The sequence below is a fragment of the Paramisgurnus dabryanus genome, chromosome 8, assembly GCF_030506205.2.
Source record: "Paramisgurnus dabryanus chromosome 8, PD_genome_1.1, whole genome shotgun sequence".
NCBI classification, from domain to species: domain Eukaryota; kingdom Metazoa; phylum Chordata; class Actinopteri; order Cypriniformes; family Cobitidae; genus Paramisgurnus; species Paramisgurnus dabryanus.
In genome coordinates, this window is record NC_133344.1 from 21,687,814 (window position 1) to 21,708,012 (window position 20,199).

The following is a 20,199-nucleotide window of genomic DNA, read 5'->3' on the forward strand; positions in this document are numbered from 1 at the left end:
GTGCATCACCTGTTTTGTCAAAATAAGTGCCTGCTGCACACGCATCAAAACTGTTAATGATAAAAGAGTAGAAAATACACGCAAGACACTCCCTTAACAGTAAACTCTGAATACGCATGAGATTATGCGAGTATCTGGCAAACGCAAGCATCTCTTTTATCATAAACCCTTTAGACACGTCTGCAACAGGCACTTATTTTGATAAGACACGTGATGCACATAGGATCACTCGACGCGCAGAGCACATACTTTGAAATTACGAACCACACACTATGCTTCAGCTGGCACAAGCCAACTTCTCACTTTATTATATTTGTCATCTAAATGCTAATAATAACAACATTTCTATACAAAGTACTTCACATGAACCAACATTAAACCAAATGCTATGTTTTACTACTGCTAGCATAAGATGAGTACTGTGCAAATGATGGTGTTTGAAACTAAAACAGGTGTAGGAATGTTTTTGTCTTACATGCAAGCAACATAAAATATCATCAGCTGACAACAGTACAAATCGCTGATATCAAAGGCCTATTATCTGTTTTTACTCAACTGAGTCAAACAATACTACAGCGCATTGTTTGTATGACAGCACATAAAAAAAAGATGATAACTATCGCATGTGTTAACAATGAGTGAATCCATCAATCATTCGGCTATCAATCACATTACACCAAAGGCTACAGATATTGTGTTGGAAGACCAGCAACCGGCATTAAAGCATCTGCCCATGTAAATACCATGATCTGTGTACATGCAGGCTAAAGTTATGGGAGCAGCTGCAATAACAGTCGCCTGGCAATGCTACTATTTTTGTCAGTCTATTCACAGCAAGCTTTTCATAAGACGCCAAGAAGTCTCTACTTTCAATTAATTTTGATACGATATTGATGTTTCGGCTTAAATTTTACTGTCGCGCCTGCAGTATATGAATAGGGTAAAGCCACGTGCACAATTGCTATTGTTTTCAGTGCAAGCTCAAAAGGAATGAACTGACTTCTGTGCACTGATTGGTTAATAAATCTTTCTACACTATAACACGAAAGGAGACTTCTGTGACAGAAGCCCCCAAAAATAAATAACATCACACCACAGTGTGGCAGTCAAACGTAGGCTTTCATATTCAGAAATATAAACGAAATCTGCAACAGCTTAACCTAGATGGGGAAGAGAAAAACACAACTGAACTGATCCGAAGCCATGATCTCGTGTCTCCCAAGAGGTTGGGAAGCAAATCGGGCCTTATCGCCATGGAGCAGTAGCGTTTTCCGGTTTCCTCTAACCTTCTATTGTTTACTAGCATGAAAATAATTGGCTTCAGTCCCAGACAGTTACACGATGGTCTGTTAATACGGTCAAATTGAAGAACATCATGGATAGTCTCTTACAAAATAGAAAAGCTTTGCTGAGCTCCCGACAGCTGGCGGCCCAACAGTAATCTGTGACGGACCAATCGGGGTGGTAGATTATTCGAGCAGAGATCACCATTGTTTTGAAATGGAGATGGGGTGGCGGCAGAAACACCAGCCTACAACTGTATGTGTCGTACATTACATTACTTTTATGCATTTGGCAGACGCTTTTATCCAAAGTGATTTACAGTGCATTCAAGCTATATTTATTATTTTGACTGTCTCCTAGGAATCAAACACATGACCTTTTGCACTAATGCAATGCTTTACCAACTGAGCTACCAGAAAAACATGCAGACACATGTTTAAGTTTCTGCCCATAAAGCCTATTGACCTGGGAAGTTTGCAGTACCACCCATCGAAATACATAAACACCCCCTGCTACACACACACACAAGCACAAACCAACAAGAGGAAGGGAAATCACAGCTCAGTTGCCTTGTGAAGTATTCAACATCACAATAGTTGTAATAAGCTTTGTAGTTGGCCATTGTGTTTCCTAAAGACTCTGGTAGAATACGTTTTTGTACCCTATCTTTGCTATGATTGTAACAGTGCTAAAATAAAAATATTTATCTTCCAACATGAGGCAAAAATGCAGATAAGAGATTGATTCATTTCAATGCATTTTTTCTTTTCAAAGCACTGATTCGCCAATTCATTTACAACATCCCTGTGCTTTATACAAACTTTAAAATGTCTTTTTTATATGCTTATATTGGTTTGATACAAATTAAAAGGCACTAAATTTCATGGTAACACTTAACAATAAGGTTGTATTTGTTAACATTGCATTTGGTAAAAATGCGTTAGTTAAAATGAACTAACAATGAGCAAAATATTTATTGAGCATTTATTAATCTTTGTTAATGTTAGTTAATTCTAGGGGTGGGCGATAAACCGGTAGATAGGATAAACCGGTAGAAATGTCGTCAATCGGTAGAGATTTTGCACTATCGTCTCTATCTAGTTAATGCGCCACATCACGTTGCGGTGCGCGTGGTCACGAAAACTTGACGTTTGTACACGTATTTAAGCACCGCAATTTTAAACAAGTGATTTTAAGCCATTGAAACAAACAGCAGTGCTATATGCACGCATAGTTTTTGTGAACAAGTCGCGCATCCACTGCTTTTTTGACGCTTTATTTGTCTTATATGCGACAAAATTCTCATCTTTGCAATTATCCTCATAAATACAACAATTTAGGGAAAGTAAACAGCTGAAATAGAAAACGCATGTTTAACAGTAGATTGGATCCGGGCATTGGTGTTAAAGGGGAAGTCTTACTGCTCTTGACAAAATCACTTTTCTACCTTTAATATGATATATAATGTACATCATTCTTTCATCACTGACTGTTTATATTTCAGTGAGCTTGAATTTTGTTTGTTTTTATCTTCTTTTTTTATGCATGTATAAGTTTTGTGAGAATTATGAAAATTCTAAGGCATTAAATATTTTAATATAATAAAATCTTATTAAAAGATTAATACTTTTTTTTACCGTGATACATATCGTTATCATGATATAAAATGAATCCGATCGTGAAATTAAATTTTTTTAAAGTATTTAAAGTAACAAAAAATATATGTTAATTTGACAAAAGTGCTGCACTTTTCACAGTGTAGTTTCTAAAACATTATCATGAACCAAGATTTAAGGGATAGTTCACCCAAAAATGAAAATTCTCATCCTCATGTTGTTCTAATTCTTGATGATTTTGATAAATGATGGTAAGCACACAGTTGATTTTAACCATTGACTTCCATATTAGGAAAAACAAATACAATGAAATTTAATGGGTACCGTCATCTTTGTGCTAACAATCATTTATCAAAATATCTTCTTCATCATTCATCACCACACTTCCATTATATTTGTTTTCCTATTTTGGAAGTCAATGGTTACAATTAGCTGTGTGCTTACTGTCATTCCTCAAAATATCTTCTTTTGCGTTCATCAGAAAAAAAACAAAATCATACAGGTTTAGAACAACATGAGGATGGGACATTGATGACAATATTTTCTTTTTTGGGTAAACTACCCCTTTAATAAATGATGTAGAAGTATTGCCAATTGTTAGTTCATGTTAGGATAAACTAATGTTAACAAATACACCTTTATTGTAAAGTGTTACAGATTATTCTATAGACTTATTTATCAGCATATGCTTTAAGCAATACAAGGGTGTTCATGCTAAAACAAAAAGGGAGTGCGGAGGTGTTTTATATAGTTGGCAAGGGAATGCCACCTTGGCTCTGTTGTACTAAATAGTTTTTGTACAGTTATAAAGTAGATGAGTCATGTTTATGCGTATTGCTCTATCAAGTGTCTCTTTAGTGATTTAGCTATACTAAGAACACATCATTTTTATTACAAGGGTATTGCATCTTTTTAAATATTTAAAATAATTTGACTATGCCAATCTGTTTTATAAAAGCTCTGGAATCTGATGGGTGTAACAGTAACAGAGGGGTGTAGGGCACATGGCTGAAATAGGATTAACAAAACGTAATGTTGGCTCATTAAAAGGAGTGCAGGCATTTAAGTGTATTTTCTAGTGTAGCAATGTAATTATTGTCCATCCTACAAATGTGCATCACAATCAGGTGAAAATACAACACAAACATTTCTTGTTACCCCTCTGTGGGGCTAGACTACTGCTGTGTCATGTATATCAGAAATGCTGATCACAAGTCCCATCAGACAAGAGTAGAGAGATGTATTGACCTATTGATTGACAGGGTTCTAAAACCATAGAAATGACCACAGCAAACTCAATAACCCATTACACAGCTGCACACAGCATAACAGAAAAACCAGTGTTTCTTTTGGACACGTGGACGGCCTTTTTAAAAGAGGCTTCTCCAAAGAACTTATCCTACAGTGCATCCTAATCTAAAAATCGGAGTTGACGTTTCCTGATTGTGTTTATCTACAGAGTCCAAAAGATTTTCTCAAATGTACAGGCCATGCCTGTAGACGAGGTTACAGATGTTTCCTGGCTTCAGTGTTGGGAGAAAGTGAAAATAGGGCGGGAGACCTATAGGCGGAAGATAGAGAAAGAGAGAGCGAATGATTTTGGGGGGTGGAATAAAAATCAAGACTCTTCCTTCCACTGACTCGTATTTTCCTGTCCGCCCATCAAAAGACTTCTGATTGCCGTCTCCACGTGAGCGAGTCCCACATGACCACACGGGTCATTCTTTCAACATGGAGCACCCACTATAAGATAAAGTGTGGGCTGTAAGAAAGGCAAATTTAAAGCAGAGAACACCTGGGTCCTGCTGGTGTCCATCAGTGATATTATTTCTAGCATACATGAATGTTTGGAAGGAGGCCACTTCAGGCACATGACATAAGACATCGCCACAGCAACTGACGGACATTGCAAATATTTTGGGGCAGTTGATGATGATGAAGTCATGTGTTTTTATTTTAAAACAAAAAGGAAATGGCGGGGTGTTGTGAGCGCTTATGTAATGATTAACAGTGAAGTGGAGCGATGGGGATAGAAATTTGGAGACAGTTTATGTATTTTATAGCCTAGAACAATGATTTCCAATGATTTGTGTGTATATCCAAAGTGAACTTGGAAAGTTTTGCTTTGTTAAACCTATTAAACAGAAATAAAGTAGAATAAAATAACCTGATTTATAATTAATCTTGTGATTTTGTGTCTAAACACTCATAGCAGAGTATGTTTTGCACCAGCACTATTCAATGTTTCAAGTGACATTAATAATATCAAATGATAATCTATGAGTAAAAATAAACACATGTCTGGTTTGACATTAATGAATGATTATTTGGGCCTTACTGATGGGACTGGTGGGGTTTAGGACTGTAGGAAAGGTTGGAAATACTGATCAAGTACATCTGACTGACTGGAAACTCTAAATCCAGATGCTTCTCCAAAGACCCGATCTGACCCCTGTAAGCAGTCACAAGGGTAGATGTCATAAAAAAGCATTTCTAGTAACTTTTGGAAGGGGGTAACAATCTCAGCTTTGCCTCCGCAGTGCAAGCTTTTGAAAACAGCCGTGTAAAGGAATAGAAGAGTCTCCAAAGAATAACAAAAGGATCTGGAAGAAAGAGTGAATTCCTCTTGAGTGATGTCACTCCTATTGAAAGTTTGACCACCCCTTTTCCTCAGTTCGACCTAAGCCGCCCTCATCCCCCCACATCTATAGTGACACTGCCATGGTTACGGTGCTCATGGCGTGCAAACAGCTGAAGGGATGCCTGGCCCGGGAATCTGTCCACAACTTTTCCTTCATGTTCTCTCTCACCCTCTCAAGACCTTCCTGTGCACCCCTCAAAGACCTCACAGAGGGACAAAAAGAGGGTGAGAGACACAAACAGGCAGTAAGCAAGAAAGAGAAAGAGAGTGAGAAAATAGATTCTTTATTCCATATAGCCAAACCAGCAGTAGAGAGAGAAAGGAGGGTTTGACATTACTCACAGAGAAACTAAACTCTTCAAAAGAAAGATGATGAATTGGTTAGAGGGAGATCTAAACTTGCCTGCCAGGTGCATAACACAGTTTTAAGGGCTCATAGGAGCTGTGTTTGCAGAAACATTTTCCCCACTTTGCCTTAAAGGAATAGTTTACAAAAATGTGACTTTTCTTTCAATATATCATAAAAGGATAATAGTGATGAATTTTTATTTTTTGAGGAAAATTATTTCTTACATTTTGCAATCTGTGTTGCGCCTCTTGAACCAAAATGATGTCATTATGTTTAGTAATTTTCACAAAAAAACATGAACTGCATAAAGATGGGGTCCAAGAGCTTGAACACGGACTGACTTTGATGAGGAAATGACTCATAAGTCAGCTGGGACCAACTCAACGGGTGTGCTGTGCAGATTTCAGAAAAGAGAGAACTGCATTTGCGAATCTCAAGAGATAGAAACAAAGAAAGCAAGACTAGCTGCCAATTTGAGATGCTTCAAATGAAACATCTGAGTCTGTAATCCCATGTGACTCAGTTCTTAAATTCACATTTCATAAACCTAAGCACTAAATATCACGACCAGCCATTCTGTTATTTACGATCCTAAATCTGCTACATACAAACTTGTAAGTCAGGCAAAGATGTGATGATATTCCTGGAGAATTAATTCACATTGACAAAGCGAATCCACAAATCGAGAGACAACATGTTAGCCTGACTAGCACTTCACATAACGCTTTTGACTTTGGCGTTTGAATCTGTGCGCGCTAGCTGTGTGAGTTATCTCTTCTAATAAAAACATCAAAAGGTATTTTCAGCTAATCTTTACTTGAAGGAGTTACGGTCCATGATGTACGACTGCTACCGTTTAAATACAGTTGCCATTGCCTTACAGACGAACGTAGAGAAGGTGTAAAATCCATAGATGCTTTAGCATTGACTCCTTGTTAGAGCCGACCCTGCTTTATAGCTGATGAATTTACTGGCTAAATGATTTTAAGTGTTTTAGACTGAGCTTTTGGACACTTGAACAATACAGAATGCACCCTAACTCAACACAATACTTCTGCATATACATGCGCCAACGTGAAGCATGTGCTATTTGCACACCAACACAAAGACTTAGTCCTTTTTAATTCCCCATGTATCAATTCACTTTTAAACATGCTTGCATTATTCCACAAGGGCAGAACTTTTATCACACACATGCACACACTTTTTGTGTACCACCTCATAGTGTGATTGCAATCTCCAAAGCCTTGTGTGGTAACCGGAGCTGGTGTGAATTCCTTGCCAGCACAAACGATTCTAACAGTGAATGATGGTCATCTACATTAGGCTATGGAGAATCGGGGAATATCCCACTGGTCCACATAACACTATTGGTAGGATGACCAAATAGAGATCCTCTTCCACCATCCACTTCCTTTAGTCATTTATTAGTATTATTAATGAAGTAGCGATGGAAACACAAATAGAAACTGGAAGGAGATGTTATGTAAAGTAAAACATTAGCTTAGCTTGTGAGTCTCACATTTCCACTTTAGCTCAGGTGCTATAAAAATCATTTGAAAGTAGATTAAGAACATTTAAAAGTATTAAGTACGGTGATTGTAAGCACATGAAGAAACGCTAGGTAATTGTTTCAGTAGCACAAAGCTCACGTAACAGCTACGACCTTAAAACATTTCTCTCCCATCTAAATACTTTTCCCTCTCACATATTGCCTGTCCTCAACTCGTTGAGAGCATCTCCCTTTGGAGGTATTGGGTTCCCAACAAGTGCTCGGAGTCCAACACACACCTGTCTCTGTTAGCCTGCTGTCCATCAAAGACGTCTAAACACTGCCGGTTTGAAACATAGGGAGATTGAGTCAGCTGGCACAGCTGCCCCAAACCCTATCCCACACACCCCACAAGACCATCCAAACTTGCTGCCACTTTCCTAAACGCTCCATCATTTCCAGGCACTGCTAATTGCTAAGAGTCCTTTCCAGACTGGGCCTCCTCCGCTGGCCAGTGAGTCATCTAAACTGAGTTGGCCGAGGTGTCCAGGCCTGTGGATCTAGGGCCAGCTATTTGCTCTGGTTCTTTATCACAACCTTCCAGATCCTCGTATTCCTGAGCCAAGTTGCAATATCCAGCCCACTTCTTATCACTTTCATTTTTCCACTCTTCTTCTATGGCAGGCGGAGACCACCGGAAAAGTTTCTTTTTTAGGCAAAACATGTTTTTATCACTTCTCCCTTGTGGGTGCTGTTATTTTTTTCAGTTTTCTAGTTTTCATAATGTGGATTAATCTGCTCGGAGTTTACTCAACAGATGACCTTATCCATAGCAACGGGAGAATGCCTGCCGTTTTACATCATGCACACAATCTGTTCCCCATTTCGTACAGCTGGAATTTGAATGAGGCAATGGGGCTGAGGAGCCAAGCAAGGCCGAAGAACTCAACCTGAAAATGAGACACCCCCCTTTTAAGGCTCTCAACACCAGGAGAACATACTGTCAAGCTCAAAGAAATACAGAGTGTTTGAAAGGAACATGTATTGTATACAATTACCCACATGTGAACGGGTTTTGCGCGTGCACTCCATGCAGATGTTTGGAGTCTGCAGACACATTGCGTTCGTGTGTAACGGAGTACTGGCTGTTCTACGACTGAACTCTTGTTGTAACTACATCAGTTCTTAGAAGTCACTTGGGTTGTGGTAGAGAGACTGCACATGAACAATAACTACGGGAATCATGCATCTACGGACTCATCAGAGAGTTTCATGACTAGTTTTACTAATCGAGTCCAGCTCCAAGTCCCTTTTGGCAGCCTTATTTAAACACACATCTGATGTCTGAAAAGACACAATCAGCAGCATCTCTCAGTCTGCATCAGCTGCCAAAATGCATACAACTGTAGACATTATCCAGGTCTGCTGAAGGAGTTACCCAACGCAACTGGGAATAAAGAAGAAGAGAGGAGCAGTTTTGACTGCTGCTGCAGTTCATGGGTGTGGGGGTCTTCACAATCAACTTGGCTTTTATATTGCCTGTGCATAAATCTAGTGTAATCTACTTTTCCTAAAATCTGGCATTAGGCTCACATTGCTGGCCAGCCAGCCCTTGTGCAGTAAAGTGCTAACGTTTTACTACAAAGAAGCTCCTGAAACTCTGCCCGTTCTGACTGCACCTGCCCTGCGTGGGCCGAGGTGGGAACGAATGTTGAAAGCAGTGATTGTGAAGTCTTAAGCGCACGTGCGGCCTGCTTATTTTCCCCCTTCCGCTTCAAACTTTAGCATGAAGACTGAGGGGTTAGTAATTATAAGAGGCAGTAATGGCAGGAAGATCAGTCTCTCTTTAAGGTGTTTCTTTCAGTTCCAAACAAACGTCCTCTCTTTTGGACCAAATTGTGTTTCAGCTAAACGTTTTGGGGAACATTTGGCTTTGGCGATAGCTGAAAAGCAAACAGCAATTAGTAATCAGCAAAATAGCAATTAGCAATCTTCTTTGTGTCTGTGGTTGAAGGTTTCATGTGACTGAAAGGGCATCATCATACAGTCTGGATACAACAAGAAAAGACTTAAAACTCCCACAAAAATGTGCTAAATGTTCTTTTAATCCTTACTAATAAGTATTATGGCAGTACCATGATGATCAGATGCGTTTGTGTGGCTTAATGTGTAAAGCATTGCATTAGCAATACAAAGGTCATGTGTTTGATACCAGGGAATACACATACTGAGAAAAGTCATGCATAGACTGAGTGCGCTTTAGGTCGCTCTGCAAGTGTCTTCCAAATGAAATTAAGAAAATGTAATAAATCTTTACTTTTATATATTGTGGTACTATACATGATTATCATATTCATAATATTTCATGGTACTTAAAGGTACTTGACAGGAAATTATGGAATTACCATGCAACCAATACCATACTTTTTTAATAATAAAATATTAGCAACTTGTATTAACTAGAATTCTACTTTGAATTCATTAAACATTCTCTCTGCCACAAAATATTTTGCCTGATGCTATGATGTTATATGATTTATATAACACAGCTGTACAGTAATGCTGTATCTTCAAGAACAATGAGTACCAAGAGACAATTGGTAAAGGTCATTGGGCCATGCCCAGCCATCCCCCCATCATTATCCTACATAATTCTAGAAGGCCACAGTCACATGACCAAATCTGGAGGTCCCCAATGTAGACGTGAGGGCAACTGTTCGCCCCGGCTCTAATGCTAATCTACACATAGCTCCACCACTCCTAGTTCCAAGGAGAGATTAGCAAAGACACACTATAATAATATTTTATATCTACTGTACAAGTATTAAATATCCATCTTGTTTCAGGATATTTGTGCACGTATATTCCCAAATGTATGTTCTTTCAAAACCCAGAGCACATAGACAGTCTACTCCTACATGGCTAAAGAGGTCACAGATAATTAGCCGTAGCTGATCTGTTGCAATTAATATGAGCCTACAGCCGGTGTGTTGAAGGGGACGTTTTGACAGCTGACGGCTTTGTAGACTTAAAGCGAAATGAATCACGAGAGCCTGGTGGGCTCAAGGTGGTGTACCGCGAGTGGGACGGAGAGTGAAATAGGGGTTCGGGGGTCATTCAGTGGGGATTATGGAAGGCAAATGGGTGGAGCTGGAGGCAGCTGTGGAACTCGGTGCCTTTAGAGGCTCCATTGAGGCTCAGAGGGGGAGCTTTGTCCCTTCTGCAAGGAGGCTGGATCCTCTCCAAAAGAAAAACCCACCGCCAACTGAATATTCTTCTTTGTCATCTCTAACTACCTTCCGTCTTAGAGGAAAGGTGCTCACACAATGCAGCTCTCCATTGTCCAATCTTATGTAAGGGGCTTTTCGAATTTAAGCCGCAAATGTCTAATGCAAATGCTAAATTGCCCCAATTCAGGACATTAAATGATTTTGCACTTATAACCTCTTTATGCAATGGGAGGGATCGCCAGTGCAAACCGACCAGGTGTCATTATTATGATAATTCAACGATCACTGAAATGTGATTGAGGCCTTTATGTCCTGTGGTTGTGCTTGAAAATGGTTATCAAACAAATGTTGATATTTGATCTATTAAAGATGGCTGCTGCATAATTAATTTACATTACAAATAAACTATTTTCTAATATTATATTGTTATTAATATCTGAATTTTCAGACATTTAAACCACTTACAGTGCATTAAAGCTATAAATCTAATAATTTAAACAAATTACATTTTACATTACTGGGAATCACTTTTGTGTTGCTAATAAATATAAATAAGCCACAATAATAAATAGTTGATTAATAAAACATATTCATACAGCAAATTAGTACTTGTTCATTGTTTATATGATTATTTTCTATCTACTATTTACATTCACACTCCTTAATAATGCGACAACATCAGGAGCAAGACATTTGGTGCTGCTTTTTCCCCTCCGCGGGAACTTCAAAATGGAGGCAGAGCTGTTGCTTTGCGATTGGCTGTGGCTCCTCTACGTGACTAGACTGCAAGAGTATACATCCTCACTGCGGCTAACTCTACCTCTTAAACCAAGCGTCTGTCTCGCTCGTACAACAGCGGCAGACGTCAACACGGAGGCGAGAGACTTCTTTGTCGCCTGTCTACCTGTCTAGTGAATACGTAGAAAAAAGACCACTGTTATGATGATGATGGTGGAGGGAAACCTCTTGCCTCTGGAGCCGTCACTTTAATTCCCATCTCTGGGGCAACCGAGTGTAGAGACTAACAAAGCATGCTTTGTCTCAAAGGGGGGAGTGAGAAAGCATAGACAGGAGGGCGTGTCTGTGAGAAAGCGGGGTGGGGGTGTCGCCCCACCAGATTTGCGCCAAACCCCAGGAGAGGCTCCACCTTTATAGGACAGATCCTGCTCACCTTGCAACTACGAAAACGTAAAGCAATAGGACAAAAAAAACTCACAGTACACTCTGAGAATTGGTTGGCAAATATAAAAGAATTTCACTCTGGAAGAGGGTGAATATATCTGGGACCACACAAAATACACATATTATTATTTATTGAGCAAAATGCGACTCATTTTAACTTCGTCAACATCTATACAATAAATAAAATCTGTCAAGCTCCCTGAATTGCTGAGCTTATACTAAAAAGCGAGGGGGGGGGGGTGTTATTGATGAGCTCATCATAAGATGTGCAGCAGATGACAGTGAACGCAGTAAGAGATGAGAATGGCTGTCTCCCACTGACACATTCATCATCTCTACCCCACTGACAGACACAGACAAAGGCTCAGAGACAAGCTCGCTTATGTAACATATCAACACTCTCTCCCCCTCTGTGTCCTGTACACCTTATTATGAGAAGCACTATAATTCTAATTTTATAGCTTTAGCACTAGAGATTCACTCAGAGGAGATGCATTTCTATGTCCTGATATAATATAAGTATACAAAGATACAGTATGTACAGACACATATACAACACAAAGGTTTAGAGTCATTTGACTAAAATGTTTTTTTATGATCTTATGTGAAGTGTATGCCTAAATTAATTATGCAGAAAAAAATATAACTGTGTCAACGTTAATTATTTCTTCAACAAACTATATATATATATATATATATATATATATATATATATATATATATATATATATATATATATATATATATATATATATTCATTTATTATTTTTAAGTCGTCCATAAAAAATTATATATAATATTTTATATATATATATAATATATATATATTATTATATGGACGACTTAAAAATAATAAATGAATTTAAACAGTCAATAACATCTAAAAAGAATGGGAACTTCACACATCACAGGGAGACCTACAAATTCTGGTTGCTAAAATGCAAAATGTACAAATAAAAATGTTTGCAAATTCTAATTGGGATTTATATTTATGCATTTGGCAAACGCTTTTATACAAAGGATTTACAATGCATATACATTTTATCAGTATGTGTGTTCCCTAGGTTCGAACCCATGACCTTTTGTACTGCTAACACAGTGCCCTACCACTAAGCTATACAAAACTTTTAAACATTACAGTACTTCTATAAGAAGAAAAATTTGTAAATAACCTTTGACAAATAGTGTAAATTAAAGCTGCCGTCGGCAACTCTGGAGGATTGAGCAGTTTCCAAATGTTTACAATTTCATGTCCCTCCCCCACTACCTCCGAGCAACCTCCCTCAGAGCACGTTCTCGTCAGCGCGTGTGCAAAAGTATTATTGTGAACGCATACTTAGCAAGAATACTTAGATTACTTACATAACACTCCGAAATACAATCAATGGTTGATAAAGCACAATTACCTGTCGAGAAGAAATGTGGCAAGCTCTGCATCCAGCTTGAAATCTCGTAGATTCCTTTCAAATGCCGGTCCGATATTGATCCTAGTTTTAATACGGTCACAGTCGCTTTCTATCTTTGTTTCCTTCTTTTCATTGGTTGTTTTCCTAGCTCTAGTTGTTAACCGAGAAATCGGAAGTTTGTTACTGAAAGTTCTCTCCGCCATCACGCTGCATTCAAACCAAAACAACTATGAATTCAGGCGGATGCACGTGATATTGTAACGCGCGCGAGGGGGATGGGGATCTGTGGCGCGTGCAGGTACTGTGATTGACAGGCAGATTTTACACAGCCCTGCGCTGATTGGACCAAATGAACCAGCCTGCGCTGATTGGACCAAATGAACCGGGAGCGGTGGATTTTTGCAAAACAAATAACAGGCTCCAGGTGGAGCTAGAAGCGCGGGGTTTTTTCTTAAACAGTCTAGTTGATGTTGTTCTATCGGAGCATAGTGTTGGTTTCAGTGAATATGATCAAAAAATATGATAAAATAAGTTGTCGACGGCAGCTTTAACATTTTAATCAAGGCAAAAATAACAAAATGTAACTTTTCTTTTAACTACTTACTATGATATATAACGGTTAGTTTTAATCCTTGATTCTGATTGGTCAATAGCTGTGCTTTATTCACGATAAAACACGGCTATGACTGCTTCAACCACCAAATTTTATTTATCACTGCACCCTTAGCAACACCCTTAGCAACCACACGTATCGGCTTGTTGTTTCTATTTAAGCTTTCAAGCATATTACACATTGGAACCTTGTTGTTCACTTTCAGGGACTATTTTTCTTCTAGCGGAAGGAATGCTTTTAATTAATTTAACTGAATGAAAGTTGCACTAATACTTTTTTTTACTTTAATATTGTGTGGTAATTGTTTTATAAAAGCAATAAGGTACTCGAGGCAAGTGCTGTATCGTGAATAAGTAACGGCTGAAGGGGTTCACGTCGTGCCTAACAACGGCCTTCAGACGTTACTTATTCACGACACAGTCTCTCGTACCTTATTGCTTACATATTCTTTTCTTGAATTCAATGAGTTTAAATTTATGTTGCCACACAAAGAATATGTATGTGTAACTTTGAGAAAAAATATTACTGTGTGGATTAAAGGGATGGTTTACCCAAAAATTAAAATTCTGTCTTTCATCCTCATGTTATAATAAACCTTTGTGAATTTCTTTTTCTGATGAACACAAAAGAAGATATTTTGATAAATGATGGTAAGCACATAGCTGATGGGAATCATTGACTTCCATAGTAGAAAAACAAATATTATTAAAGTATTGTGATAAATGATGACGAAGATATTTTGATAAATGATGGTAAGCACACCGTTGACCGTACCCATTCAATTACATCATATTTGTTTTTCCTACTATGGAAGTCAATGGTCAGTATCTGCTGTGTGTTTACCATCATTTATCAAAATATCATCTTTTGTGTTTATCAGAAAAAATAAATTCATACAGGTTTAAAACAACATGAGGATGAGAAATTGATGACCAAATTTTCATTTTCAGGTAAACTATCCCTTAAACTAATCACCTATTAGAACAGCTCACTTCGGTCGTGGTTAAATAAATTGTGCGCCGTTTGAAATCAAACCCCAAAATTATCACATGGGTACATGTAGTGTGAAACCAATTCAGGCTGAATTTGGATTTACAAGGTGCACTCTTACTTTCACTACTCTCCATTATCTTTCACTCTTGTTTTTAGTCCTCACACACGCACACACAACACCTCCTCAGGCAGATGGGAGAGCAGCCTGTCTGAACCTCCCCCTGCTCTTGAGAAGCTGTGCCATCAACAATGTCAAAAGCTTCTATTGTCATTAAGAGTGGCCCACCACTTTTCATTGTCCCAGACAGTTGAGACCTATCATTGGCCATTCAAACAACTGGACATGTAATCACTCCTCCCCCATATACTCAACCATTCCCCCTCCTCATCCTCCTAACCTCTCTTTCTACATGCTATTGTTCAAATGCTTGTGAATGTACTGGTCACTAGTATATATTGTGTTTAAGATACTTGTCATCCGCATGCTGGTGGTTTGATCAAAAAGTCTATGCGGGTGAACAACATAACAAAGCTAGTGCATCAGCTAGAGCTGCAAACCAATACAAACCAGTGTTTGTAGGTTGTTCTTTTCTACAAGGGAGGAATATACATAATATGCATTGATATACATAAGCCAATTTCACACAGAAATGATAGAAAATGTATCCTGGATCATTAGATTTTTGGTTCATTCACACTACCAATGATTTTCCGGAATGCCGTAAAGATCCCTTAAAGACACAAGACGTATAAAGTCCTGCACTAGGTAGGTTTTTTCCACAGCGTCTGAAGTTTGCTAATTATCCATGATTTCTCTTTCGAGAAACCACACGCGTACATTTTTGTTTATGACAAGATCATAAGGAGTGTGTGAAGTGCTTTTCTGTCATGCTGGTGAATGATCTCAGCTTCAGCGCTGATAGTGACGAGCTCCCTGATCTTTGCAATCTTTCTGAGCTTCAGTCCAGTTTTCCGACATTTCTCATTGTGAATGTGTCAAAGAGCTGAACCATAACTTCTTGTTGCGATGACACACCCGTCCTCACTACGCCATTGTTCTGTGTTTTGTTCACACAGGATGTGTCCTGTAAATGTTACGGCAATGTTACTAGGTCCTCTTTATGGGAGAGATCCCAGAACATTTACGGGACGTGTTTGTGTTCTCTGCCAATTTTACAGAATTTTTCTGGTACCAAAGTGCTGTGTGAATGGGGTAATAGACAAAGATAAACACGCACAATTCACAGTGCAATATGGGTGATGAAAGTGGTATGAGTTGGTAGACTCTAGGTTCTGCGGAGGTGTTTATATAGACCTGAGGAAGGACCCAAATGGGTAAAATAGGATATTTTTAGCTCTCAAATCCAAGACCATCCTTATCTAAATCCTCTATGCACCCATCAGTCAAACATAGCATGGTTATTGAGGTCCTAAGCCCTTTGCCCATAAGCACTCGCCCACTTGGTGCCTGATGTAATAATGCAAAGTCTTACGGATGACAGACAGATAGAGCTGCTCTGCAGGAATGCGGGATTAAAGGCTCTCACATCTACCAAACTGTTTACCGTTAGGGAATATTCTCATAACTGGCTACAATTCTAAAAGCTTACATCAGTTGAATTGTTTTCGCAGTTTCTATTAGAGACTAATAAAAACAATCCAAACATATTGCATGATAAGAAATATGTCAGCGCTCGTCCTATGGTGAACACACGAGGGGTGAAAGAGTCCGCCGGCTATTTTGGTCTTTCTGGCTCATTTATGTGCCGTCTGCATTCGTGCTGCATTTTATCCAGTGTTCGATTAAAGAAGCGAGCTCTCTGTGCAGTGGCATGACTGATCAATAGTGTTTGCTCTGAAGCCTTGTAGGATCTATTTGAGATGGTGGTCGGCGGGGGGGTTTGGGTGTAAAGGACGAAGCACCACTCCCATGGTCCAAAATTGATCCCTGGAATAAATTGGCAGCGTTCTATTAATGGTTGGTCCCTCTGTGGCTTTTCATTACAGCTTACGAAAAAGCCACGCATTATGGCAGCGAAAGTACAACACCCGAGAGGCAGGAAGAACGAGGGGGGAGTTAATAGGAGACAGCAACAAAGAGAAAGAAAGCCCAGATAAAGATACGATGCTTCATAATGAAGGTTTTGAAGATGATCACTAGAAAGGTTTAGTCACTTATAAACGGAAGCATCTGCGTCAGCAGTCTAAGTGGGCAACATGCTAATTATATCACAAATGTACTAGCATCATCTTCATCATTTTCGAGATCACCGCCCCATCATCCCCCTCACACAAGTGATTCTCTCTATAACGCTGTCTATGATGCGACTCGGGTCAAAGTCGCTGTAGAAAGCAAGGTTCTTCTGTGTGACATGTTTGTGTGACAGTCCGGCACTGGCTGGCACAGAGCGTCAGCAGCCACGGAGGATGACGTCACATGCCTGAAAAAAACAAAGCCACGGGGATTAAGGGTACCTTGTCTCTTCTTCAGCGACCCCATCACCAGTCGCTTATCCACAGCCCAGATGCAGACCGTGACAATGGAGCTTTTACATACTAGAGGGGTTAGCATGCATGCTATGCATAGCGCTTTATTAATGGAGTTCACAGACAAATCTATTAACAAGAAGTGAAATGTGTGCAACATCATTAATTAGAACGCTCTAGCAGTTTCTTTGCCTATTTCAATTGTCATTGGAGAATCACAACCTTCACTTTCTGTACATAACACTTTCATGCGCTCTTTAAAACTCTCACAAGCCAAGTGACAAACACATTATGGGAAATAGTCTAAACTTATCATTTCTAAATGTAATGAGATTCAAAAACCTAAGAAGTGTTAACATCCTGAAGTTCTCTTGGTACGTACACGCCAAACGCGGGGAATCGCGTTACTCGCTCTAGATTACTCGCGGGATTTAATTTCGTGTCATGCTAATTTTTCGCTCGAGTTGAATATTTTCAACTTGGTCGAAGACGCGTTTGAGGCGAATAGCGCATGTTTTCGCGGCAAATGCACCACCCATATCGCATCATTCGCATCGCCCCACACGAGGATGCTTCTGATCGCATCTTTGCATTGATTTTGTATGTAATCTACTTGCACAAATCGTTGAACTCGCATCTGGTGTGAACCCACAGTAATGTACTGGGGTGGTACCATGTCAAATGGTAATATTCATGTAAATTCAAGAATATTCAAGATGAAATTTACCTGGTTTAAAGAATCTCATGGTATTGCCATTAATGTATCAGACACAGTATTATAGCTCATTTTAACTTCGGGGCATTATTTTTGTCTTCCTAGACTTGCTTTAAATGGTGGTAAATCTTTTTCCCTAAAAAATAAGAATAAACAAATACTGAGAATATCAACACAGTATTGTTGGTTAAAATATTTCAATTGTTTTAAAGAGGACATATCTTGAAAATCTATAGTGCTATAATTGGGTCCCCAGTGCTTCTATAAACCTAGAAAATGTGAAAAAGATCAAACCAGTAACTTAGTTTTGGTAAACCATTCTCTGCAAGCATGTGAAAAAATAGATATTTGAAATTTGGCTCCCCTTGTGATGTCAGAAGGGGATAATACCACCCCTTAATCTGCACTAAACAACCATGGCATTGCACATTTTTGCTCACACCTACAAAGTTGCAATTATAATATGCTATAATAAATTATCTTTATGATATTTTGAGCTAAAACTTCATGTACTCTGAGGACACCAAAGTTTTATTTGACAAGTCTTGTGATATGTCCCCTTTAAAATCCTATTTTTTTACTATGTACGAAAAACACAATAATACAATGGTAGTTGTTGTTAGTGATGTCAATAAAGTGTTCCTACACAACTAAAGCAAACCAAAACATCAGTTCAGTTAATTTATCCCTTGGGAAATTTGGTTTGCCAGGTGCTATTACATTTACACACATACACTTAACAATACATCACAATAATAGTCAAATGTATGTATTTGTATAACGCTTTTCACAATGTATACAAAGCTGCTTTATAGAAAATGCATGCTTTTGTCTGAAAAATAAGTTAGATATTTCAAATTTTAATCTAATTTAATTATGAAGCTAACGGCGAAGCTAACAATGAGCTGATAATGTGAATTCAGCTAAACAACACAAGCAATTTTAATATATTTTTATCGCCAATAATGAAAAAATTATGTGAACCTAAATGAGAGCGAAAATGCATTATGAGACAAAAAAACTCACAGGAAACCATTTTACCCCTCAGTTAGATATGTAATATTGTGACTTTTCATCTTGGGGCCAGAAAAGCTTAAGCCATAAGCAGATTACACAGCAGAGAAATCACTAATGTTGATAACGCGTGTGTGTGTGTGTGTTGGGGGGTAGGCATGTCTCTCTGGGTATTAAACACTAAAAAACTGCAATCATGGTGCAGGATTAGAAAAAGCTTTCATATTGTGCTACATTCTGCTCACAGAGACAAAGAGGTTGAATGGGAATCAGTGACCTGGACAGGGAAATGTCAGAAAGTAAAGGGAACCTGAAAGAAAGAGTGCTGGCTAATTTACAAAGAAAAACTCTTTGGATTCATGAAAATCATTTAGATTTTGGGAAAATGCAGTGACTGGCGCTGTTAGAACTTGCAAATCACTTTTTGGATCAGACGTCTGAAATAAAATGAAAGTGATTAGGTGAATTAGAGATGATAAATTGCTCCTTGGTGTATGTGAATGAAACTGTGGACATTACTAAATACTAGTGTTACTAATACAGATTATCGCCTGAATATAGCACAAGAAGACTGATTGAAAGATTAACAGACCTCCAATTAGATATTTAATATGAATAAATTAGTATTCTAGTTTACTATTATATTAATAATATTTTATTATGCTAATGTTTTAGGTGAATAAAGAATTTATTTTATTTCATTTTATATTCACATGTATATTAATGGCAAAAGAAAGTTTCTCACCATTCACAACAAATTCGTGAAAAGGTAAATTCTAGAATTTGGTCAACAAAACTGTACCAAAATTATTATAATTTGACCAAAATCTGAAAAAAGCAAAAATATACAGTAACTGCTAACAGACAAACATAAATAACACAATACATCATTCCTAACACGCGAAGCATATATTGCACGCTGACCCAAATATTAATAGAGCATATCAGCAAACCCCTACTGAATCTCATTTCTACACTTAGACTCTTACAACTCTTTACCTATGCGCTCAACACTTTTTGGTGTCTTGAAGATGAAGCAATGTACTCCACAGATTCAAGGTCGTATATATGGCTGCTTCCCAATAAATGCTGCAGGAGCTATTTCTGGAGCAAAGACAACCAATAAATCCTTTCTGCTGAAATAATGGATGCTGGTCTGTCTCAGAACACTTCTGCT

At 38.4% G+C, this 20,199-nt stretch overlaps 1 protein-coding gene across 2 annotated transcripts in view; it reads right to left on the reverse strand.

Moving 5' to 3' along the window:
• nova2 (NOVA alternative splicing regulator 2) overlaps positions 1-20,199 on the reverse strand; it is a 51,345-nt gene that overhangs the window by 18,923 nt on the left and 12,223 nt on the right. The gene's annotated exons all lie outside the window — the stretch shown is intronic.